Source organism: Myodes glareolus, chromosome 12, assembly GCF_982192425.1.
Source record: "Myodes glareolus chromosome 12, mMyoGla1.1, whole genome shotgun sequence".
Classification (NCBI taxonomy): domain Eukaryota; kingdom Metazoa; phylum Chordata; class Mammalia; order Rodentia; family Cricetidae; genus Myodes; species Myodes glareolus.
In genome coordinates this window covers 73,319,681-73,347,162 of record NC_142037.1, presented here as the reverse complement: position 1 = coordinate 73,347,162, position 27,482 = coordinate 73,319,681, and the positions used below count along the sequence as shown (strand labels likewise).

At 36.7% G+C, this 27,482-nt stretch overlaps 1 long non-coding RNA gene across 11 annotated transcripts in view; it reads left to right on the top strand.

Annotated features, from left to right (window-relative positions):
* The window catches only part of LOC125392243 (uncharacterized), a 238,623-nt gene that overhangs the window by 179,551 nt on the left and 31,590 nt on the right, over nucleotides 1-27,482 (top strand). For 9 of the 11 annotated variants that reach the window (XR_015004747.2, XR_015739504.1, XR_015739507.1 and 6 more), the window contains one exon: nucleotides 7,298-7,667. The exons of the other annotated variants lie outside the window; for them this stretch is intronic. This is a non-coding gene — a long non-coding RNA (uncharacterized LOC125392243). Of the gene's footprint in view, nucleotides 1-7,297; nucleotides 7,668-27,482 lie in introns of those variants that run through there. 11 annotated transcript variants of the gene reach the window in all.

Genomic DNA, 27,482 nt, shown 5'->3' with positions numbered 1-27,482 from the left:
AATGCTGCTTTTAAGTTGCTTATGAGTTTATAATTAAATTGCTTAAAGGAAAAATATAACTAATCACAATATAAAATAGTAAAGGTAGGTAGTCAAATATTGAGAGCAGAAAAAAAGAACAGAAGAAGGAAAAGAAAAATTAAAGAACCAGTTTTGAATTAATTAGAAGAAATTTAAGAGTTAGAAGCAATTGTCAAATTCTGACAACCTGTTTTATAGAAGAATGAGTCAGAAAATGATTTACAGCTATGTACAAAAAAGAATGCTATTGAATTTTATTATTAAATGTCCATTGCAGAGCTTAAATAGAACATTTTCAGAGTGATAAGGCCATGAAGCCTTTTAGAATTAAATTTTCTTTCAATTACTCATACCAAAATAAAATCCTCCAGTCTTCCTGAGCATAAAACAGCACTTAGTTCTCATCCCTTGTGACCAATGCAGAGAGCATTGCACACACCCTGATGCTTTCGGAAAAATTGTAAATCTTCATGCTACGAATGCTGATCAGACAGCTGGCACCAGAAAGCCTGGGGAAGTGTTAAAAATTAATTTTACAAATAATTAATAGCTCACCTCTGATAAATGTGGAGGATAACAAAACACTATAGATTCTATTAGAATGAACGTTGTCTGGGTTTTGCTACTCTAGTGAAACTCTTACTAGAAGACGATAACCTTGGATTAGTTTACTTTCCAAACATTATAGATGGAGAAAGACAAAAACATGAGAATTTACAGATGCGAACAATCTGCTGTTTTTTCATATTTTCATTTCTCCAAAACAACAGAGGGAAAAAATAATCAAAAAACTTTGATCAAAGGATCTACTAAGATTTCTTACCCTAAAGGGGTGGAGAGTGATCAGTGACTAAGATTCCATGTTGTACTAGCCTTGAAATAGAGCTCAGCACCCCCCCAACACACACACACTCACATGTACAATTAGAGGCTAACAATGCCTGGGCCTCAATCTTGGATGTACCCGGTACTTTTCTGAACTTTTCTTGCAGGTGCACATACAAGTTCACTTATTAACACACAATAACTCATAATTTAAAAATAAACTGAGCCTTAAAAAGAGTTCTTTGGTAAGGAAAGTATTTATATTCAGACTGTTTTAAATTATGGAAGTTGTTTTTCATTAAAAATCTAAGGCACTGAAGAACTACAGCTGGGTCATTAGGATGGTAATAGCCAGAGAAAAGGAAATTTGGTGTGAGATTGTCTCTCGTGAAAGGTAAGACCATGAAGTCTAATCAACTCAGCTGTCTAAAGAGGACCCAACCATCAAGACACCAATGGACATACTTACAGCGAAGGAAAAAAGCTCATGGGTGCTCAACCCTAAAGAGAACAAACAATTGGAGAATTCAGAGAGTGACAGAAATGGTCTTTTCCTACCAATTGGTACACACACATACACACACACACACACACACACACACACACAGACACACACACACACAGACACACACACACTATATATGACCCTGTGAATTTGAAAGAGAACAAGGGGTACATAGGATGTATTGGAGGGCGCTACAGGAGAGGGGAAATGATAAAAAATATTATAACTTTCAAAAATTATTCATGAAAAAATGACCTTCAGTTGGTTAGCATTAAAATAAGTTTCAAGAATCTGTACATAGGAGAAAATCATCAGTTAAGCTCTCTGGCTCCATTCATAGGCAATCACTGTAATGTTTTTCCTGAGTAATCATAACGAGATTACCAAATGGACTATGAATTTTGTTAATTTTTTTAGAAGACACCAAAATTAATAAGGCTTCAGAGAAAATTAATGATAAGATTTTTTTCTCTAAAATAAATTATTACTTCATTAAGTTGCAGCAACAAGAGTAATCAATGGTTCGAGGTTGGTCTGGGCTGTCAAGCTAGTTATAGGACAACCAGATCTCTGTTACAGAGAGAAATCTTATTGCAAAAAAAGAAACACCAAAAATTCCAGAATAATCTATGAAGGAATGCAGGAGAAATTTGATAACTACTTTAGATATGGCCTCAGAAGCTATTGACCACTTTAGAGATCTTTCCAAAGTTAATGACATGTGATATGGAACACAGTGAGATTGGACTACATATCGGAATCTGAATCAAGTCAATAGAGTTTTTCAATTTTCAATGATATCTGTTATTCTTTAGTCCTATACACCATTAACTATAAGATGATTGAACTATAGCCCAGTTTTTTTCCTCGGACAGTATTCTGTTTCCATTTTTCACTTCATTACATGCATTTTGTCCCTCTTTTAGCATTATATTTAATTCCTTTTATCAGCTTTTACCCAAGACTATGGTAGTTGCTTCCTTAGACTGGGTGTCTTGCCAAAGCCATTCCCTTCTTCATCCTTTCAACCAGCATCTAGAAATGATATATAGCCTTAGTGGGGGAGAACAACTACTATTTTCTTAAGCGGACATAATAGTAAATTGACTTATCATTATAGGCATGTATTAATGCACATCTTGACTTTCAGCAGAAAGGCTGTTATGTGAAGCATAAAGTGATTAAACACAGAGATCCAGAGCTTCCCAAGGTACAGAGATTAAGAGAGTACAGAATTCTGAACCTTAATTGGTCAAAGTCCCATTTCCCACAGTTCAGGGTTCTTTGCTGAAGAAAACCTGAGAATCTTTAGGACCAGAGTAGGTAAGGTACTACAAGGGATACAATGTATTCAAGACAGAGCAGGTCAGTTTCATGTATAAAATATTTTTGGTCTTAACAAAATGAACAGGACCTATTTAAGTCAATAACAAACTAAATCTCAGAGTGGAGAGTGGAGTGGGGCATGAAGCCCCATTAATTGTCAAGGATCTGTTGGCAATTGTCAGGTCCCAAGAGAAAGTAATTGTTCTAACAATGTAATTCCTGCAATACAACTGCTCCAGTGAAATATCACAAGTCCAGGAAATTTTGGACCACATAACTAGGTACTTATGGGTTTAAAAATGAAATATCACAAATCCACATTTGAGGATGATCAAATCTAGTTGTGTGAATTTCTTAATATTTAAAAATATTAAATTTTTTAAAAATAATTTCAAAGTAACAAATGAAAAATAAGTAGGCCATGAATTTTAAGGAGAGTGGGGAAAGTTACATGAGAGTGTTTAGAGTGAGGATAAGGAAACAATAAATATTATAAATAAAATATAATATGAAAAATAAACAAAATGATATTCCCATATCAATGTTTTGATATGAGATTCTCAAGTTATGACATAATACTTTAAAAAAAAATTCTAAACCAAGGGAAAATGAGAGAAGGAAAAAGGGAAGGAAGGATCAAGGAAGGAAGGAAAAAAGGAAAAAATAAGGAAAAATGGAAGAAAGAAATGATACAATATAAAGGTCAATTATCATTGTCAATGTACATTGGAGGCAAGTAATCACTTCTAAATGATGCTTTTATTACCACTATGGCCTTAATTGATTGCTCATGGCATCTCTCGTGCTTTGCAAACTTTCTTTATTCTTACCTGTAGATGGAAGTTTCTGTCCCACAAACCACTCCCAAATAACCATAAAGATATTTTTATATTAATTGTGTTTACCCAATTGCTCAGGGCTGTTACTAGCTAACTCATACATTTATATTATCCCATACTTTTTAATCTATGTCTTTTCACATGGCTTTGTACCTTTCTTACAACAGCACACCCATTGTGCTTCTCCTTATCTCTGTCCGAGACTGCTGACTCTGCCCTTCTTCCTCCCAGCATTCCCAGGTTTGCTCTCCTGCTTAACATGTTCCTGCCCAGCTATTGGTCAACATCTTCTTTATTAAATCAATTGCAGCAACATGCATACACATATACAGTGGGAAGAAATGTTTCATATTTCCCACTTTTTGTGTAATTAAAAAAGGAGGTTGTAACTTTATCAGAGTAAAATTATATACCACAAAACAATTATCAAGTAAGAATTACAATTATAATATCTAGTCTATTTGCCTTTGACAAAATTAGAAAAAAAGTATTCTATTGTCTGTTTTATCATTGGGAGTCTAAAGTTTTATACCTAATTTACATTTTATCATAACTAAGGAAAAGTAAATATGACTAGCTAGACTTCAACATACAAATAGTATAGCAAATTAACTTTAAATTTGTATCAATAAAGTAAAATCCATAACAATATAAAATACTTTACACAAGTAGTTGTTTCTTTATTTTCAAAGTAGGCTCAAAATTTATTCTTTTATCTTATCATTTCTATATTCTTGCCATTTTTTCAAAACAAGATCCCTGAATAATCTCTTTCATTTAGCTTTTTTTTCCTTCTATTACAAACAACAGCTTGTAACCAACCACCCTTAAATAATGGCATTTATCCATATCCCAGTGAATGACCAAAAACTGTACACCCACATCTTGGGAATGTAAGTCTCATGTTCTTAAAATTAATTTCTGTTGTCTGGGGACAATGGCATCTTTATGGAACCCTGAAAAAAGATAGGAAAATGATTAAGTGTGGTAGGCTGTATCATCTCAGCTAGCAGCTTTGGAGCTGTTCTGAATGCTGGATCGTCTGGGCCCTCTGTTTTTATTGGGATCTTGTCTCCTTGCTCTGAAAGTACATAAATTTTTAAGGATATATTCCATTCTTAATGGTGAATTATCTTTTTGATGTTTCTTGTATTTTGTTTGCAAGTACTTCACTGAAACTTTTTACCTGTCTGATTATGAGAGATATTGGTCTATAATTTTCTTACATTAATTGCATGTTTATGATTTTGATATTAGAGTAGTATTAGCTTTGTAAAAGGAGTTTAAAATGTTCCTGATTTTTAAAAAACATAGCATAAGAAGTATTGCTTATAGCTCCTTGAATGTCTTGTAGAATTCTGGTGTAAATATGTCAGTAACTTGGTATTTTGTTTAATTCTTTTTTAAATATTTATTTATTTATTATGTATACAATATTCTGTCTGTGTGTATGCCTGAAGGCCAGACGTCATTATAGATGGTTGTGAGTCACCATGTGGTTGCTGGGAATTGAACTTAGGACCTTTGGAAGAGCAGGCAATGCTCCTAACCGCTGAGCTATCTCTCCAGCCCCTTTTGTTTACTTCTTTTTCTTTTTATTTTATCAGAATGCTTTTTATTACAGTTTTGAGTTCCTGAAATTTCATAAGTCTGTTTGTTTATTTTTATGTTTATTAACTTTGGTGGTTCTGATGCATCTAGAGATTCTTCTATTTCTTTTCTTCTAACCAAATTGAATATTGATTTTTACAGAATTTCAAAACAATATTGTAAATTTCTAAGATATCTCTTGCAATATTTCCCTATAATATCATTTCTATTTCTGTTATTTTGGGTCACCACTTTCTTTCTTTGATTAAATGGACCATGAATTCCCCAGTATTATTTAGCTTCTCAAAGAATCACCTCTTAGATTTATCAAGAAATTATGGCATAAATAAAAGACTGATTGCTATAAAAATCTGTCTATCCCTGGCCCTCCTACAAGAACGTTATCAATTATGCTGTTGTGGGAAGCATGCACAAGTATGATGAAACAGGATAAAGGTTGAAAATATTTCTAGAAAAAAGGTCCGGTGTTAAGCTTCTTTACTAAGATTCTTGGGATATTTAAATTATTCACTGTGTACCATATGAATCCAGTCTTTTAAATCATATTATAATTTGTTTCCATCAGGCTACTCTTTCATTCTAATATTTTGGAGGGAATATGGTATAGCTACATATTTTTCTTTTGGTAAAATGAGTAATTATACTAAAGGAAACCACTCATTTCTATCTAATTAGAGATTACAAAATATAAATTATACAGAACTAATTCATTTGCTATGTTTCACATAGCTCTTTACATGCTTAGGAAGATACAAACTCTGAAAGTAGGTATACAGTATCATACATCATTCATGTATTTTCAATTGTAATATAAACAGAAAAAAATGTATTTTATCATATGCTATATAAACACTTTTATGCATCATGTATCATTTTAATCCATCCCAAAGAATAGAACACCATTTAAGGTATTAGTTCTCACAGATTTCTCAAGTTGATCATTACTTAAATTATTTAAAAAGTTTAATTGTTATGATTCAGAAAATGAAAATCATGACTCTTTAGGTGTTCTAAAGTTAGGTAGAAAATAGTAATTTATAGGAAAATATCTAGAAACACATCATTAACTCTCTGAATGTGTAAATGAGTTTGACATTTGCTAAGAGCTAATGAGATGCTTACTTGTTGCCCAATTTGTCACGCACCCCTTTCTGGAAGGCTTAAGCACAGCCAGCTTCCAAAATGTGAGTCATTAGGACAGATTGAATCAAAATATTCCACAATATACCTCTCTTCTGACAGCACTTCATGCAGAAAGACAAGAAGTCTAATACTGGATGGATATTATAAATCTTGATTCCAGAAGTTATTAGTTTTCAGTAAATGCACTTTGTTAAGAATGTGTTCATGGTAAAAATGTAAGAACAAAAATTGATTTAGCTAGAGATTGTAATTTTCTGGCTGCACATGCCATTTTTTTGTACTTCTCTCCTATTTGTTTTAAAATAAGTATCTTAGATTTCAAAATTCAGATTTTTAGCAGTCTTTTTTTCATAAACTAGTTAATCTTTAATGCTACAGGTTGCGAGTATCAGTAACTATTTGACCTATAGCTATTAGGTTTGAAACTTGATTATGACATATCTCAATAACAATGAATTTTGCTCTCTATGAGAACTTATTAGTTTGCCACAAACACTAACTGAGCAACATTGCTTCTACTTGTGTAAAATAGACTGTTCTGTTTTCTCATTCATCGATCATGTTTTCATAATTTGATTTTGAGATGATACTTTCTTTCTGGCAAATATAAATTAATCCAGAAAAATTGACATCTATTGGTGGTAGAGCATTTACGTTATATGTATGAAGCTATCAATGAATTAAAAATATATCAAATTATCAAACAATAATCAGTTATCATAAACATATTGATAAGGAAATTTTTATTATATTTTCTTTTTATTCTTCTCTCATGAAATGCATCCCGGTCATAGTGATCCCTCCCACCACTCATCCCAGCCTTCCTTCTATTTACCCACCCGCCATTCCTTTCATAAAAGAGCAGGAGTCTCAGTGATATCAACTGAGGATAACATAAAAAGATGCAGTAAGACCAGACACAAACCCTCCTATTAAGACTGGGCAAAGCAACCCAAGAACGTACAAGAAAGTTGGAGATAGCACCTACTCCACTGTTAGGACTCTCACAGGAACGTATTTTCAACAGATCCTGCACTGTGAACCTGCTTAGTGGATCCCGTGGACGGTGTTCTCCAGGTATCCTTGACCCTCCTGGCTTCTTCAATTCTCCAACTTCTTCTTCTCTTGTTTATGAAAAAAAACTCTTAAATTGATAAACATGTGCCTAAATACTCATATGACATTGTTAAAAAATTGATTTCCCCCTTCCAACCATTGTTGTATTCCACACTGTGTGGTAGTCTCATCTACCGGAAGTGTATTTCTTCTCTTCTAGATAAGGTTTAAAATATTTTAATTTAATTAATTTTGACTGACATTAATATTAATCACATAATTTTAAATTAAGATTACATGAATAGTACAAAATAAAAAACTTATATTGTTCTTTGCCATTAAATTTTTTCATGTATTTTTTTATTAACTTAAAATTCCTGCAGTATTTTCTGATCACAGTTTCCGTGCCCCATTTGCTTCTCTTCCCTGATCCTCCCACTCTATCACACATCCACACCTTTTCTCTCCATATGTATAGAAAAGAGTCAATTAAAAATTTTAAAAAAGTCCGAATAAAAACAACATGAAAAAAACTGCAAAAAGCACAAGATACACAGACACAAAAACATACAATGTTTGAAAACATAAAATCTGTAACTATAATGTACAAGTAAAAGAAAAGTGAGATTAAAAAATTGACAACTAAAGCAATATGAGATTTAAAAAAAAAAAAAAGACCAGAAAAGTGCCATTGAGATCATTTTTCTTTGACTTACTAATGCTGGGCATGTAACTGGAACTTAAGTGTGATTTGGATAACCAGTGGGACTCCTTTGTCGAAAACTGACTTTTTCCTTTTTGAGCAGTTGTCGCTTACAGATAGATTCTTCAGTGTTGATTAAAGCTCCTGCCATCTTCACACTCTCAATGACTGCCGTGACACTTTCTGGCTGAAATCTGTGCAGACGCAGTGTCTGCTTGTATAGTCTCTCTGAGTTCATATGTGTAGCACGTGTCTGGAAGCCATGTTTTCATTCATTGGTATCTTCCACGCCATTTGACACTAATTATCTTGTTGCCACCTCTTTTGCAGGGATCTATGAATCTAGAGAAAAAAAGGGTTTGATAAAGACAGCCAGTATAAGACTGAATGTTCCAATGTCTATCAATATCTGTTTATTGCCCATTTGTAGTTCTCTGTATCAGGAGAGTTTTCTGACGATTCCTGAGTGAGACATTTATCCATAGCATAGTAGACTATCATTATGAGTCATTTTTTTGTTTTATTGTCGTAGTAGGAGAGAGGCCACTTGTTGGTTCCAGGCTGCCTAGAGAGAATAATTACACAAACTTCCTATTGGCTAACTCTACTTATTAATTTAACCCATTTCTATTAATCTGTGTATCACCACAAGGTTGTGGCCACCAGCAAAGTTTTAGCACATCTATCTCTGGTGGCAGCTCCATGGCATCTCCCTGATTCCACCCTTCTTTCTCCCAGCATCCAGTCCAGTTTTCTCTGTCTACCTAAGTTCTGCCTTGCTATAGGTCTAAAGCAGTTTCTTTATTCATTAATGGAAATTACAGCAACAGAATGGACTCCCACATCATATTGTGATCATTTAACAGAAGAACAGTGCTTAAATAGTATTTAATCGTTCCCGATGTCCCTGGCCAATCTCTCATTAAGTTCTTGGTCACCTTGGCCCTTGATATTTGGCAGTATCAATATGGCTTCCATCTTATGTAGTGGACTTTCAATCAAGAATGGTTAGTAACTCCCACAACTTATATGGTATTATTGCACCAGCATATTTTACAGGCAGTTCACTTCTGGAGATCACACAATTTTAGCTGGGTTGGTCATTACCTTTCACCCCTGAAAGCATACAGAATGCCTTCCAGTACCATGAATACCGGTAAGTATCTGTGAAAGCTCTGGTCAGGCATCGGCTCAACTTTTTGCTGCTCAATGATATACGTGCTATCTGTAACAGTCAGCTTTTTCCACCAGTCTTGAAAAGCATGTGATACATGGCAACAGTGGACATTTCAGAGTGGTGAAAGGTCAGTGTCCCCTTTACCCCTTCTCTTGTCAAACATAGACTGTTGTTTGTTATATGGGTCATGGTTATTTCCTGACATAATAAGAAATCACAAAGAAGTATTGATTTGATTTCTCTACTTATTAGGATGTTGAAAATTTTAACAGTGTTTCTTAGACATTTGTGTTTCTTATTCAGGGAAAACACAGTTTATTTCTGTTCCTCATTTTTTAAGTTGTATTATTGGTTTTCTTGATATATAGCTTTTTGAGTTCTTTGTATTTTTAGACAGTAATTCTCAATGTAAAATTAGTAAGGGTCTTTTCCCAATATACTCAAAGAATGATGGTTTTCATCATATATAGAAATGTTTCAGTGTAATGAAGTCTCATAATTGTTGGTCTTAGTGTCTCTGCTACTGCTGCCCCGTTCAAAAAGATATTTCCTGTCTAAAAGTTCAATAATATTTCCCAGTTTCTCTACTACCAGACTCAGATTATCTGACACTACCTTGGTGTCTTTGACAATTTGGGGATGAATTTGAGCAAAATGATTGATAAAAATGTATTTGCATTCTTCTAGAGCAGTGGTTTTCAAATTTCCTAATACTGTTACCCTTTATTATCATTCCTCTTGCTGTGGTGGCATGAAAAATAAAATTATTTTTCTTACTATTTCTTGACTATAATTTAGTTACTGTTATAAATCATAATGCAAATACCTGTGTTTTCTGAAGGTCTTAGGTGTCCCCTATGAAAGGTCATTCTGTGCCCAATGGGATCACCATCTACAGGTGGAGAACCATTGTTCCACAGTTTGACCACCACCGTTTGAAGATGACTCTTTTGCTATTGTGTCTTTCTGACTTCTTGATAAAAAATCGAATGCCCATAGGTGGGTGGACTTATGTCTGGATCAAGTCAAACTCAATGATTAATGTGTTTGTGTTTATGTCAATGCTATGCTATCTCATTATCGTAGCTCCTTAGTATAGCTTGAAATCTTGGATGATGATAACTTCACAGTATTTCTTGCCCATAATTCAGAATTATTTTCACTACTATGAGGTTTTCTTTGTGTTAGTATGTATTTACATATGAAGTTGGAAATTCTGTTCTTCAATTCATGGGAAGAAGTGTGTTGAAATTTTGATGAGTATTGTGTTGAATCAAGAGATTGCTTTTTATAGGATAGCCATTTTCTCCATATTCATTCTAATGATCCGTGAACATGGAAAAACTTTCTACCTTTTGTTATCGTGTCTGTTTTTATTCTCAATGTTTTAAAATATTTGTTATACTAGATGTTTATTTTCTTAGTTGAGTTATTCCTAGATGTTTTATAATGCTCATGTGAAAGGTATCATCTCATTGATTTCTTTCTTGATTTGTTTCTAGTATGTTCCAAAGAGTCTCCTCAATTTTTGTGTTCTATTTGTACTCTGATATTTTGCTGAAAGATTTTGACCAGTTGTAGGAGTTTACTAATAGATATTTTAGGGTTTTTAATTAACAAATCTTATCATTTTAAAATAAAGATACTTATAGTTAGAATTATCTTCCATCCTGCTGATCCATCTGTACTGATTTTTCTCTGCCCATCTGTTCCCAAAGCCACTTATGAAATAACCACTCTGAGGTTTAATAATAATTACATACCTATTCTTTGGCCTATTAGCTCGGACTTCTTAACTAACTTTTACATCTTAAATTAACCATTTCTATTATTTTATATTTTACCATGAGGCTCATGGTTTGTTACCTCCCATCTTGCTTTTTGGGCGGCTACATGGCATCTGCCTGACTTTACCTTCTTTCTCCCTGCATTAAGTTTAGTTTTCCCACCTAGCTGTATTCTGCCCCACCATAAGCCAAAGGAGCATTTTGACTTATGGTAATAAGTCAAGGTAATAAAACATAGTCATAGCATACAGAGGAAAATCACACATCAGATACTCTGACTTCTTCCTTTACTTGTGTTTCTTTTTGATTTATATTGTTTGAGCAAAGACCTTGAGTACTGTTTAAATAGGTATGGAAAGAATGTTTATGCTTATAATGTTCCTGATTTTAGCATAAGTGTTTTGAATTTTTTCTGGTTGGGTTCATGCCAATTGACTATGGGCATGCTGTATACTGTCTTCATCACGTTAATAATTGTATCACTTGTCTTCCCAGTATTTTACAACAAAAGGTGTTGGATTTCAACAAAGGCATTTTCTGCATCTAATTAGTGTTTGTTGCAATGTCTCTAATTTTAAAATTTCAATCTTTTCCTATACTTTTTAATTATGTTGACTAAGGGTTTAACAATATAACTGATTTTGTTCAAGAATGAACACTTCATTTCTTTGATTCTTTGTGTGGTTTTGTTTTTATTTTATTAATATGTTCAAATTTGAGTAGCTATCGCCAACTATTCCCTTTCGGCATGATTCCTTCCAACATTTTGTTGAAAATATTTTTTTTTTGCCTTTGATTTGTCTTACTTCTCTTTCCTCTATTCTTAATATTCATAGATTTGTCTTCCAGAATATCCTGGCATTTCTGGGTGGTGGTGGTGGTGGTGGTGGTGGTGTGTGTGTGTGTGTGTGTACCTATTTGTTATACTTGCGTTCAACACATGAGATTCTCTTTTTTTTAATGTCTTATATTTTGTTTATGGACTTTCAGCAAGTAGTGCTTTATCATCAGTGAAATACAAATTATTGATTCATACACCACCTACCTGCATGCCTATCTTCTCATCCTTCATGGCTGTTACAATTTTTAATTTCAGGAATAGATTAAAGAGCAGAGGTTCGAGATCACATCCCTGCGATACTCCTACGATTGTCTTAAACTGATCACTTAGTTTTCCATAGGTTTTGACTGATACAAAGTTTTATCTATAGCCATCTTCTAGTATTTTTATGAACATAGTTTAAGCAAGCAAAAACCCGGGTACAAAAGTAAACGTTGAGAAGACTGAGATACAACACATGGAATAGGCATACAGTGATTCCTTATTACAGACTCAGGACCTCAAGCACTCATCTTTGTCTGTCTGGGAGGAAGCCTTAGTTCAAAAAGCGAACTATTTCAGACATCAAGGGACAGACAGTTAGGGATAGCGAGGACTTCATCAGGCCGTAGGAGAGGTTTGGTCAGCACGAGACTTCACGACAACACAAAGTTACAAGTATATGAGACACTTTTCTTAAGCTGTCTTCTTTACAACTCTGAAACCTGGGCAATGAAATGCTTCTCTGAAAAAGAGATGAATATGTCTGAGATGTCATGTCTCAGGAGGATTCTAGGCATCACCTGAAGAGATACGCTACACAACAATGACATTAAGAAACATCTCCATCTACAGAAGGAAGTAAACTATGGGTAATGGCAACAGTGCCTGAAATACTTTGGCCCTGTTATGAGAATGAATGACGGCAGATACCCGAAGATAGCAGTGCTTAGAGGAGTGCGTGGGATAAGGCAAGGGGAAGGTCCTCAAATGCTGGATAGACAGAATAAAGGAAGATCGTGGAAATTTGGGTAACACAAGCGTCTAGTACTGCCCAGGATAGGAACAACTGGAAAACCACCATAATTCGGCTGCCCATGCATGTGTAAGCATTGCCAGGGAATAAATAATGGCATGATGCTATTCTGTTTTTGAGACTTACCATTTATGTTTTTTTTTTTGACTTCCTAACTTTTCTTTTTCTATTTTTTTTTCAGTTTGCATTTTCTTTGGTGATTTCATTTCTATATGCATATTTTGAACTGGTTACACTATTTGCCAGGGCCCACAGGTGTGAACTCTTCAGCCTTGACTAAAGGTCAGAGTTTAACCTTATTGTGCTCTCAAAACTGTTGACCGCAGGTGTGGCTGCAAACAAGAGATCCTGACCTAGGTTGTGGTTAATTAGTATTTGGAGTCCAAAAATGAATCCATTCCACTTTTACCAAAGGTCAGGAATTCAAGTCTATTCCTTCTATCATGTTAATGAAGTCTGTTGCCTCCCTCCTCCCCTTTTGGAGTGAAGTCTATAAACATGTGGAATATAAACACAGGCGATTTGAGTATTCACTGAATTTCCCTCCCAGGGCTATTCTGTGTTTCTTTTATTTCTTTCATATCTCTGTTCCTTTTGCTTAATAATTCTAATCTTCATGTTCCTACCCTGGAACATGTGAACACCATTGAGGCCGTACCCTGACAGATGACGCCCAGACGTGTGTCTACAACAGACGGCACCCTGACATGGGACCCTGACAGACGTCTCTCAAATTAGGATACACAACAGATAACGTACAGACTTGCGGCCAGGGTCCAGGAGAAACAAACGCTGAGGACACCACAGATGAAAAGGGCACCACAGGAGTAAGAAAAACGTGCGCACTCGCATAAAATGTAAAGCTGAAGTGTAGTAAATTTCGGGAGTAAAATTGCATATAACTGTAGTCACGTGACAGGGAAAGAGTAGACAACTGTCTGCACCTTTGCTTGGTTATATTTTGATAGCCAGAGGAGCTGGGATAGAGCAGACATAAATTTAGAGATTGCAGATAGTGTAAACATTCTTCTCCCTCTCCTACACTGAGGCCATAGCCGCCCCTGCCCCTTTGGAGTCACTGAGACTCAGAGAAGTCACGCCGTGGTCCTGTCCACACTGCTGTCAAGTTGACCTGTGGATGCTGAGGCTCTGGAACCCCAGCTGCCACTGCTGAGTGGATGGAAGAGTGAAGGGAACACAGGACACACGGCCTGACAATGACTGTAGACTGTTGCCCCCGAGACTGTGGTGGCCCGTGTGCACATGCTGCAGCCAGCTGAGTATGACTTTTGCCCTGCTGTGGAGCCAGGAAAATCAGGAGAGAGGAATGTTTGGAGGACTGGTACTCCCGTGGCCTGCACCCTAAGACTGTAGGTAGGGAATGGATAGAGGCTGCTTGGCCTACCAGGCCAGCAAACCTACAGAGGTAGAAGGCCAAGCCGCAGAGAGCACAAGTGCGCCCCACCCTACTCCAATTTTCTGCCAAAAGCCTGGATCCCAGCTTCCCAGCTTGGCAGCCAAGCTGTGGAAAAGTAGCCTCAAGCAGTCAAGTGTCTATTGAAATGCAAATGCACCCGAAGCCTGGTGTCTGTGAAAACCTGTCAGCTAGTGTGACTTGCAGTTCTGATTAAAAAGATAGTTTACAGACTTTAAAAAAGACATTCAAAGGCTATGGTCCTATTTACTGTTGTTTCCAGGTGATCTGGACCCCCTTGGTAAGATTATTCAGGGGCATCATGATTCTAATTCCCACATGCAGTTCACAGAAGCAGCCAAACAAATTACTGGCTCTAAAAACACAACCTTCAACTAAAAGATAACAGGGTAGTTATACCCTTAGTCTATGTTGGAAAGTGGACCCGATCCTGTTTTAATATGGGGTCAAGGGCATGTTTGTGCTTTTTTCACAGGAAGAAAATAAAGCTTGATGACTACGTGAAAAATAGAGGAGTGCCAGCCCTGATGACGTCATAGTTGCTGGGGGGGGGACCCCACAGAAGAGTCAGAGTGAGAACCTGTGTTACTAACTTTCTTATGCCATCCTGCTGCAGTCTGAGAAAGGAAGGAAGATGAAGGGAATGTTTGGTGATTCCTAGTTTCTCGGTGAACCTACTGCACACATTTCCAGACCTTAGGGAGTCCTGTTTACTGGCAGGCAGCATGAGAAAGCTGACTGCATATTTGGCAGTTGATCCATACTATATCTTAGGACAGAGAACTCATTTTACCAGCATGGTATTCAATCTGCTGTTGAAATAAACGACCTGAGGACTGAGACCTCAATTTTTACTTTTGGGAAAAAGAGACTCATTATGGAGACAAAGGGTGACTGAAGCCTATCTTCAGAAATGAGGAGCAACCGCTTAAAAGTTTTTGCTGCTGCTCAGAGACTGGGAGTTGAAACTTATCCTTGAAACTTAGAAGAAACAATGCAGATGAACTATAGGCTAGGAAAAAAGACTCATCTCTCACCAATCACAGAAACCTTTTCTTCTTGTCTTTTGATTAGAATGGATTTAAGAGAATTGTGAGTTGTCAAATTGTGTGTTCATTGTTAATTTCGAGGCTAGAATTATGGAATTGACCTGTTAAAGTTCATAACTGATTTAGCTCATTATAAAGATGTTGTTGGTTAAAAAAAGATTAGAGCTTTTCTGGGAGAATTTTGACAGTGCCAATGAAACCTTAGATTTTATATGTTTAAAAGGACTAATTTGGATTTTGATTGTATCTGAAAACTTTTATAGACATCCTATTCCAACTTAAAAAGGCAATCCCACCTCTGGTCATCCTCCGCTCAGTTATTAGGAGATATTTTAACGATAGGAGTGTATGTATCACAAAGCATTATCTGCTGGAATTTCATTATCTAGTTGTTGGTGAACTCTCTTGACAGAAAGTTGGCTCAGAGGTACACAGAACCCAGAGATGCACTTTCCCTTAACGTTTTATTTACAGAGGCTAGAAGTCAATGATGGGAAAAAGATCCCCCCCCCCATCCCAGGCACTCTAAGGCAGGATATACATGAAAGAATGTATGTACTGATAACAGGGTAAATCTGGAACATGGAGGAAGACACCCAAGTCAGGCATAGTCATCTGTCCTGTAGAAGAAGCACAGGTTTTATTAAATAAATAAGGGAGAAATTTCCAGGGCCCACAGATGTGAATCTATTCCACCTTGACTAAATTTCAGAGTGTTTGAATTTATTCTTTTTCTCTCAAAGTTGTTGACAACAAGTGTGGCTACCAATAAAAGATGCTGACTTAAAGTGTGGTTAATTAGCATTTTGAGTATAGAGGTGGATCTGTTCCACCTTGACCAAAGGTCAGAGAATTCAAGACTATTCTTTTGGAATGAAGTATATAAGCATGTAGAAAGTTAACACGGGTAATTTCAACATTCGGTGAGTTTCCCTCTTGCTGCTGTTCTGTGTTTTTGTCTCTTATTTCTCTCATATCTCTGCTCCTTTTGCTTAATAATTCTAATCTTCATGTTCTTACCCTGGAACGTGTGGACACCATTCAGACTGTACCCAGAAAATTATTTTAGTCCAATGTTTGTGCTTTTGTAGATTTGATTAAGAAATGTATTTCTATCCTCTTTAAAGTCCTTGAAAAATATAATTAGTGTTTTTTAAGAAATTGTCTTGTCATTCCGTTATATTACATTTATATATTATATACATCTGATTCTACTCTACTAGGTTTACTGGGTTCTGATGTGAAGACCTGTTATCCTGATTTTTAATGTTTTGGTTTTTTCACTGGTGTCCAACAATCTGGAGTTGGATTGAAGTAAGTGTAATCGCTGATACCTCCTTTTCTCTTTTTTAAGAATTTATTTCTCATACAATATATTCTGATTTCAATTTCCCTTTCTTATACTCCTCTCAGTAGTACTCCAACTTCCCTCCTATCTAAGTCCATCCACTCTTTTATTAGAAAAGAACAGGCTCCTAAGAAATAACAGGAAATCATTATAAAGTAAAGTATAATAAGATAAAACAAAATCCATTTCCTCAAATTTGGACAAGGAAAATCAACGGAAGGAAAAGATCCTAAGAAGATGCACAAGAATCAGAAGGTCACTTATTCACACCCTCATAGTCCCATAGAAGTACTTAACTGAAAGCTATAATATATATAAACAGGACCTGATGCTGACCTGTGTAGGTCCTGAGCTTCCTGTTTCAGTCTTCATGAGTTCATAGGAGCTTTTTACTCAGTTGGTTTAAGAGAACTGGTTCTCCTGGTCCTCTATCCCACCTGGCGCTCTCTCTCTCTCTCTCTCTCTCTCTCTCTCTCTCTCTCTCTCTCTCTCTCTTTATCCCTTTCTCTACCTCTTCTGTGGCACCCCTTGAGCTGTGAGAGTTAAGGATTTGACTTAGATATCTAACTTAGAGATGCAGCTTCAAGCTATCTATCTATCTATCTATCTATCTATCTATCTATCTATCTATCTATCTATCTATCTATCTCCATATTGCCTCTCAGTGAGTCTCTGTATTTGTTTCCATCTGCCTCAGTCAGAGGAAAGCTTCTCTGAAGATGACTAAATAAAGCACTGATCGATGAATGTATGAGTATATCAGAAAAATCATTTGAAGTCATTTCATTACTAAATTTTTTTTGATCAGTAGGTTTTGGTTTTGCCTAGAGGTCTCTGTGGTATCTAGTCTTTAGTTCTCAACAACTCAAGCAGTATTGAGTATGGACTCAATCTTGTGGAGTGGTCCTTTAGTCAATTCAGACATAGACTGATTAGTCCCAGAAAAATTGTTCCATAATTACCATAGCATATTTTGCCAGAAGGAGAGCACTGAGAATCTAAGTTGGTGTTTACATTTCTCTTTTGTTAAACTGCAGAGTACCAATACTGCAAACACAAGGATGATGTGGACTTCCACTCTGTATGATACGATAATCATTAATGAATTAAAAAAAACTGCTTTGGACCTATAGCAGGGCAGAACTTAGGTAGATGGGAAAAACTAAACTGAATGCTGGGAGAAAGGAGGCAGTGTCAGAGAGAAGTCATGGAGCCCCACTGGAGACAGAGGGGTGGAACTTTAAGTGGTAAACCACAGTCTTGTGGTGATAAACAGTTAAATTAAGATGTAAGAGTTAGCCAATAAGAAGCTAGAGCTAATGGTCCAAGCAGTGATTTAAATAATGTGGTTCTGTGTGATTATTTCAGGGCTGAGCAGCGGGGAACCAACAAGCAGCATCCTTCAACACTAGGACATAAAGGATAAGGTTCTATATTTGCTACAACTTGACCTTTCCATGTTTAATGAGTTCTTGTCTTCAACAACACAGTTTTGATGTAAATTTGAAGAGAGAATAATTGAACAAAAAAGCTTCTATAAGGAAAAGGACAGTGTCATTCAAATTAAGTGGTTGCCTACAGAGTGGGAAAATATCTTTGCTACCTACACATCTGGTAGTGGACTAATCCAAAATATGCAACAAGCTCAAAAAACTAGTTATCAAAAATCAGATAATCCAATTTAAAATGGGTACTGATCTAAATAGAGATTCTCAAATGGATGAGAAGCACATAAAGAAATGCTCAGCACACTTTGCCATCAGAGGAATTGAAAATGCATGCTGTTGAAGATCTGGAATAAGAATAACTCTCCTCCTTTGCTGGTGGAAGTGGAGATTTGTACCGCAACTATGAAAATCAAAATGACAGTTACTCAGAGAGAAGAGAATTAATCTACTTTATCATCTAGCTATACCACTCTATGGCGTACTCCCAAAGGACTCTTCATTCCTCCTCAGGATACTTGCTCAACTTTGTGCAATTCTGCTTTGTTATTTAAAAGCCTGAAATCAGAAACAATTTTGATGTCCCTAAACATTATACTAGATAAAGAAAATGTGCTAAATTGATACAATGTAGTATCCAGGTAATTCAAAAAGTGATATCATGATATTTGTAGGCTAATGGATGGAGCTACAAAAAAACTGTCCTAAGTCATGTAATCAGACCCAGAAACACAAATATGTCATGTATCTACATATAAGTGCATATTAACTATTAAGTAAATAATAACTAAACTATAATTTTTAGATCCAGAGAGGTTAAGTATAGAGGAAGAAACTGGGGTGGAGCAATATTACATGGATCTTCCTGGGAGAGGAAAAAAACAGAACTTATGGGTACACTGTGGGCAGGGGAGGTAGGAGCAGGGGAGGGGGAGATAAGTTGTGGTTGAGAGGGAAAATGTGGGGATAGATAATACAAAGTGGGTTTTGAGGTATGGAAGCCTAATGCAGTAGAAACTTTCTAAATTAGGAAGGTGTTGCTAATTAAGTATCTAAAGAATTGGGGAGACAGAGTCCCAACTGTTCATCTCTTGCCACCAAATGAAGTTTCTAGTACTAGGAGTGGGTTACATCAATTTGAAGTTTTGGCCATAGAAAACACGCAGCCATCTGTGCTGTTGCCAAGCCAATAGGTTGCTCTCCACAGAATGTAGATGTCATATTTGATCTTGGTTAGATTGTTGTACTATTCCAAGGTCTCTTTTGCCCTCTCTGTGTCTTGGAAATAAATATGGATATTCCATAGAAAATTAAGAATCAACCTACCTTAAGACCCTGCTACACCACTCCTGGATATAAATCCCAATGATCCTAGATGTTCCTCAACCATAGAATAAATAAAGAAAACATTGTACTTTTACCACATGGAGTACTATTCAGCAGTTGAAATTAAAAAAAATCATGAAACTTTATAGAACTTGAAAAAACATCATCCTGAGTGAGGTAACCCCGATGCAAAAATACAAAGTAGTACTCATTTAAAAGTAGTACTCATTTAAAAGGATAATCATGCTACCATCCACAAACCCAAAGAGGTAAAGTAGCAAGGAAGGCCTAATTGGAAACACAAAATAAAAAAGATTGCGTGGATATATTGGGGACAAAGTGGGGCTGAAAACAGGATTGATTAGGTAAGAGGTTGGGGGAAGAAAGCACTGGGAGAGACAACTAGGATCTGGGGACTTTTCAGAGGCAACTGTAAAAACCTAGTACTACAGACACTCCGAAAACTTCACAAAATATTTCCTGGGGAAGATTCCTAAACAGTCAAGACTTTCAATTGAGGGACGGGGCAACTAGGCAGCAACAATTTGTTGGATAATTATTTATGCCTTGAAGTTGTGCTGGGTAATGGTGGCAGAGACCCTTTGGGTGCAGCCCATCAGTAACTGATCCAAATTAAGACCCATGCCAGGAGAGAGTGCCCAGGTCAGACATTGCCTGGGGACAGGGACCAGAGTCTGGATAGCTCAGAGACAAAGGATAGAACAAAATATAATCAGAAAAAAAGTGTCAATGAACTTATTCCAAATGATACTTTGATATTCTCTTATATGAGAGCATAGCATAACTGTCATCAGAGAGACTTCATTCAGCAACTAATTGGAGCAGATGTAGAGCTCTACTAACTAGCATCAGGTGAAATTCAGAGAATCCTGTAGAGGAGGGCAGAGAATATGGTCTTCTGCTGAGATTATCTATGAAAGCATACTGAAAAAGCTTTGGCATTTATTTTTCTGCCTATTAATATGTCTTTGTTGCCTTAGGTATATTTTTTGGAACAAACATTATAAAATTGCTCTGTTCATATTGAGTCTCATTTAGGGCCTATATTTAAGTTTCATATTTTTTTCATTGAAGGAAGTTTTTCTCTAAGCCTCTCTCCAGTTATTTCAGTCTTTATTAGTCAGAATAAAAATTTGTGTTTTGAAAATTATGTTGAAGGGAATGGAAGAAGTCCATCTAAGTGGTGTCCTGGTGCTAGGTCAGCCTTAATGATTCCACTGGAATATTCATAGATTGTCCTACATAGCATTAGTATTGCTGGTATGAAACAACAGGACCAAAGCAACTGGGGAAAGAAAGATTTATTTGGAAAACATTTTCATATTGTTGCTCATCGTCAAAACTGAAGTCAAAACAGGAACTCAAACAGGGCTTGTAACTGGAAACAGGAGCTGATACAGGGGCCATGGAGGAAACTTGCATATTTTTTATGCCTGGTTTCTTATAGAACCCATGATGACCAGCCAAAGAGTGCACCATCTACATTGGGCCCTGTCTCTCTTTCAATTATTAATTAAGAAAATACTATAAAGTGATAGATTATGGAAACATTTTCTAAATTGTGGCTCCGTCCCTTCAGACATCTCTAGCTTGTGTCAAGTTGCTATAAATGTAACCAGCACATAGAGGAACAGCATCTTCTCATAGGAGAAAGAGAGATGTTTTCCTTCTATAAGATAATTTGGCATCAACTAGTTTTTTCAATTCTCTTCCAAATATCATCCCTGTTTCAATGTTTTAGAAATTATATCTTTACAACTTAGTCTACCATTTCACTAAATTTTCCTGATGCTGACGATAATGATTGCTATCTTTGCACCAATATTAGTTGGCCAGTACATTGCTTTTTGTTGAATTAATCATGAATGTTTTGCAGGGGACTGAAATGTGATAGCTTAAATACAAATTATTTGTTTGCATCTTTTTAAAAATTTGTTATTTTTCTCTCTGTCTAAATCATACAGCTATGCCTTAGCTGTACGGCATCATTCTACAGTTCAGGCTTGCCTGGGAATCCCTCAGTAGTTGATACTGAATTATCAGCAATATTCATACCTCAGTCTGCAAAGTGAGTGGATTATAGACTTGCACCGCTGTGGCCATGTGTACTAATTTTTGAAATACACATTGGTTTACATATAGATTTAGTCCTTAGAAAGAACTATAGGGGGACAGATTTCTCTTTGCGGAAGTACATATGAGATGAATGAACAAATTCTAAAATATCAGCGTGCCAACTGTTTAGGAAAATGCAAATAACACTGCTCTGGGGTAGACAAGTTCAGTGACCTCCAGAAGCTGATGTCAGAAGTAGGAGAGCAGACTCTGTGCTGCAGAGAGAGGTGCACTGAAAGACAACACAGGCTCAGTCACCGGGCTTCTGAAGAGGGGGAAAAACACACGGAAGGCTCTCCTTGTGAGCAAAAACTGCAGGCAATCTTATTTTATATAGTCTAATCACTTCTGTGGTAGCTGATTGTTATAATTGATAAGGCAGGCTCTGTACTGCTATTGCATAGTATCTCTTTTCTTTTACTCTATTTTTACTTGTTTAATGAACTGAAAATATATTTTTGTGAAGACTCTATATTTCCTACTTGATTTTTGATTGTGTGATAACTTTTAAGGCAAATGAAAAAGAATTCCCAGTCTTGCTATTCTTTGATCAAAAAAAAAAAAAAACCCTGGAGGTTTGTATCTTTGAGAGATATTTAAATCTTTCAGTTTTTTTTTCAATTTCCTTAGGTTTGAATCAAGTAATTAGAATAATTTTACTCTAAGGCTCCATCTCAGTATAAGGCTTAAGGTTATTGAGAAAAACACATTTTTGTAAGAAAATGGAAAAAAATCCCTCCATTGACTATAAAGTGTGGTTCAATAATCAGGACAGAGAAGGTGTCTGGAGAGAGGGAATGAGCAGGCAATGTGAGACACTGAGCAGAGAAAGGACGTTAAAGGAAGAGTGGGGAGCCCTGGCTGGCAGTTTTGTTCAATGTGAATTGTGCTGGTCCTTAATTCAGTGTCCAGGAAAAAATAGAAAAACCCTCTAAAATGTGCTTTAAGGCTTATATTCCAGGAATAGCATAGATGCAGAGATTGTAAAGACTTTATGACTCTTCTCTTGCATTACCAAAAACTGAGGACACGTGCCTTCCCTTTTCTGTTCCCACTTGTGCATCTGGCTTCTCCCCTTCTCTTCACTCTTCCTCATTGTATTTCTTCTCATTCAACCATCAAAGCAGGTTTTTGTAAAGACTCTGTGGAATGTATTTTATACATTAATTTATTAGTGATATGTATGATTTGTACAAATAAACTCTCCTGGATCATGACTTCCAATGAAATGGAGAAAATAGAGTGTGATATTTCATCTTCAGGGTTAACCTGCCAGATCTGGGAAAAAGAAACTTTCATTGATGAGGTGAATACGAACTTGTATTCAATAGTAATTGAATACCGAATGATACCTAGACCTCATTCTGACAAAATTTCATTCTTAAATATACAAAATTAAGTATTTAATCTATCATGAAAATGTTTTCAAAATATTTTTCTGGACATAGGTATCTTGAAACTCTTATACTGCTTTAGGTAATTCACTAGCATTCAAATGGAAATGTTTCCAACAATTGATAATACAAGTGTTTTAATATGCTTCCATTTTCAGCATGATAAACACAATTGCAGTCATAGAATTTCAAGTTTTACTTTAGAATGTTTGGCATAGAAAAATGTTTTAATCTGTATTGAATATTATTCATACCTGGAGTGCTCTTAAATACCTGCATTCCCAGTTTTGGGGAGTCTTCTACAGAAAGCTTCCTTTGAGTATCAGGTCAGGCTGGCTATACAGTGGAACACTATCTTTTAAAGATGTTTTAGTTATTCACTTCCAATCAGAAGTCCATTTTAAAGTAGATTTCAATAAAAAAAAAAGAATTTCCAGATTACTAACTTATGAGCCAGCTCTGTAAAGGAAAGTTATAGACTTTCAAATCAGAAATAGGATAAATGGCAGGAATTCTTTCTTTTATATGCTGTTAATCTAGGGATATTATAATGCGTAAGATAGAAATAAAAATGGAAGGAAAAAGAAAAATCAAGGATAAATTGGGTTTGGTAGGGGGAAAGTATTAAATCACTGATGTGAAAAATGAATGGAGTTGTGGCTCTCTGGATATCTGATAAGACTGCTTGGAAAGTACAGTATAACAGCAATTCATGAGATTAAGAATCATCATCTCTGGGATTATGTTGATCAATTGTTTAGTTTCTAATTTATGGCATCTTTAACCTGATGAAATGCAATCAACAAAATACAAATAAGTAAGTAGTAGAAAAAATAAATATGAAAAATATGTTTCTGATTATGTTTTCCTGACAATTGTTGATTTGTTATTCTACTCTGGAGGTACATAATAAAGTGAGGGTATTTTAATAATGAAATAGGTAAATATGAAGATTTTGCACTCAAGTGAATGTAAATTAATAATGGATTCTATATTTTCGAGTCCATTTGAAATATTTAGGGAATAATTATTTCATAACTCATCATATTTCGTAAGATTAATGAAGTCATGTTAATATGAGTGCCCTACATGAAACATAGGCAGTGAGGACTGGAGAAACGTCAGAGAGAGACAATTCATTTTCCATCTAAGTTGTCTCATAGTTATCAAAATAGATAAATGAAGGGGGTGTAGAGTGACATAAAGTTAAGAACTTCTATTTTGTTTGATAACAAAACGACTTTAATGAGCTCATGAGTATAATCCTGATTTTTTGAAAACACTGTTTTAAGATTATAGTATAAAAACATCATTTCCCTGTAGAAATGAGCGGCGGGCTACATTCCTGCCCAGCTAGCTTTACACCCGAAATAACAACACACAAATTATATTCTTTTACACACTGCTTGGCCCATTAGTTCCAGCCTCTTATTTGCTAACTCTCACATCTTGATTAACCCATTTTTATTAATGTGTGTAGCACCACGAGGTGGTGGCTTACCAGAAAGGATCTTCACCTACGACCATCTTGGAGAGGAGAGCTATAGCGTCTGCCTCACTGCCTTCTTCCTCCCAGCATTCTGTTCTGTCTACTCCACCCACCTATGTTCTGACCTATCAGGCCAAGCAGTTTCTTTATTAACCAATGAGAGTGACATATAGCCAGATAACCCTCCTACATCATTTCCCCTTCGCTTTTTACTCCCCAACCCTCCCATAAACCTTTTGTTTTCATTCAGATTAATGGTATCCTTCCTTTAATTGTTGTTACGTGTATAAAATGTAAAGTATATACATATATATGTGTGTATGTATATATATGTGTATATAATGTATATATATAAAGTATCTAAACATAAATCCAATCTGCACTGTCACTATAATATTATTTATATTGATATGGTTTTTAGGGCTGAAAATTTGGTATTCAATGAAGAATTTGTCTTCTCTTCCCAGAGTAGAGCTACTTCTCCTGCTCTCAGGATTTATTATTTCTTAGTTAACTCTAGGACCTTGTCCAGATTTGAGGACTCTGAGCTTTTCCCCTTCCACATTGTCATATTTAATAGTGACTTCCTTGATCAGGTCATATTATGAAGTATTGTCCCTGATATTTCTAGGAGACATTATCACAGCTAAATCCCAAATTTAGCTCTTGCAATCTTTATGCCCCTTTTAATGCAATAATCCTTGCCTGAGTCTTAAGTGTGGGACTTGTGTTGTAAGTGTATCAGTTGGGATTGGATCTACACCATTGTGTTTCAGTCGGTTGTGGTTTTCTGTAATAGTTTCCATCTGTTGCACACAAAAATTTCCTGTTGAGGGGTGAAAACTACAGTTACTGGTGGATACAAGGATATAGTCTAAAGAATGTAGATACAAATTAAGGTTATTTAGCAAATTGGTAGTTGTAGATTGTCCACCAAGATCTATAACTTAAGTATTCCGGAATATCTCACTAGGGTCTTCAATACCAGGCACGATTCCCTTGCTTTTGAGCAGCCTGGAAGGCCCCCTACAGAGCTGTTGAATTCCACGACTGTTTGCATCCCATTCTTTTCTCCTTAGGCCTCCTATGGCACACTGGTCATTGTTGTGGTTCATTAATATCATAGCTGTGTAGTACTATTGATGGCTTTCCACTTTTAGAAGCTTGTTTGGCACCGTCTGGACTTCTTGTCCTCAGGGAAGTTACTTTCAGATTTTTGTTGGCTTCTTTGTGCCCCATGTCCAAAATTAATTGCATGGTTAGGACTAGAAACTTACCTTCTACCTTTGGAGGACCATCAGGGGAAACAGTCACACCTTATAATGTTTTATGAATATCTGGGACAAACCTGATATTCAAAAAAATTCAAAGGAGGACTGGTAGTGCATAGTTTTGTTTTTGATATTCTATACATGCTGGGGGAGGCACTGCTGATCTGGGTAACAAATTTACTTTTAATATTTAGATTTTTAAATTCCAACTGACAGATTTTGAACCTAATTTAAGAAAGCACACACACACACATATGCGTATATATATATACATATATATTTGTACAATACATGTATATAATCCTTTAAGTATATATTTAAATTGGATAATGCAGAAATAGTGCTATATTTCTAATTTAAAAGTACGATCACAAAATTCAAGAATGAGTCTCTTAGGAGGAAACGTGGTCCTGTCCAGGACTATGACAGATCAGGCAGGACAAGAAAACTGACATACAGGCCTAGGCCAGTCTGACCTGGGCTCCAAAGAGACAACACAGGCCAGACAGGCCAGCTTGTGGTGCCAGCAAGAAAGAGAAAGAGAGAAGAGAGAGAGAGAGAGAGAGAGAGAGAGAGAGAGAGAGAGAGAGAGAGAGAGAATGATTCATGTCTTGTGGGCAGAGGAATATCTGAAGAGGAGAAAGAAGCGAGGAGCACTGGGATATGGACGGCTTGATTGATACCCAGGGCTGTGGAGATGTCTGAGTTTTAACTGCTGATGGCTCCCATATGTGGGTTCATATCCATGGTGTAGCCACAATCTGCATTGATGTTCATGGCTTCTGACACCTCCTGAGGTCAGGAGGATAGGGCTGTACAAAATTGGCCCTGCCCCCTCACTGACTGCAACACTAGGGAGAACTGGTCCTCCTCACTGACTGAAGCACTCATGGGAGAGAGTCCTAACATCACTGGGCAAACACAATAGAGCTAACCCTTTTCACAGGGGCATGGCCAAGCTGGGCTTGGGGGCATGAGAATGGGAAATCAGGTCATACCTGCCATGTGGTGAGGGAAAGATGAAAGATGCCTCCCCTCATGACCTTCAGCAAGTGGGGAACCTGAACCAACCCCTCACTAGCTGGAGCACTTGAGAGAATGGGCCCTCAGCTGACCTGGATACCACAGTAGAGTTGACCTTGTAGATAGGTGATCTAGCTCGGAGGCCCTGAGAGGGGCATAATTGGTATGGCGTTCTCATCTGTTGTGTAGTGGTGGGGGCAAGAGAAAGACGCCCCTCTGCCTCTCCCCTACCACCCTCAGCTAGTGACAGAACCCAACCTCCCATTTACCAGTTGTAACACTCAGGAAAGTGGGTCCCGCAAATTGTTGGGGCAACAGCAGAGCTGACCAAGTTGCCAAGGGCTGTGGTGAGGTGTCAGAGAATGTGAGCATGAGAGATCCACTCCACCCCTCAGCTGCTGTGTGGCTGTATGGGTCAGGGAGAGATGTCACTTCTTTATCCCTTGCCCCTTGTTCCCTGTGACATACTAGTGAGCTGTCCATCCACTCTCTCCCAGCTGCAGACCTCAGGAAAGTGGGCCCTGCTCCACTTATGGGCAGCACATCGGAGCTTACCCTGTCGGTGGAGGCAAGGTTGAGCTGTCCCCAAGAGTGTGAAAATGAGAGAGATGACCACAACGCCCTTGTCTGCCATGTGGTGGTAAAGGTGAGGGAAAGATGCCCTCCCCATTTCCCCTACCACTTGTTGTGCACAAGGGAGCGGACTCTCCAATTTAA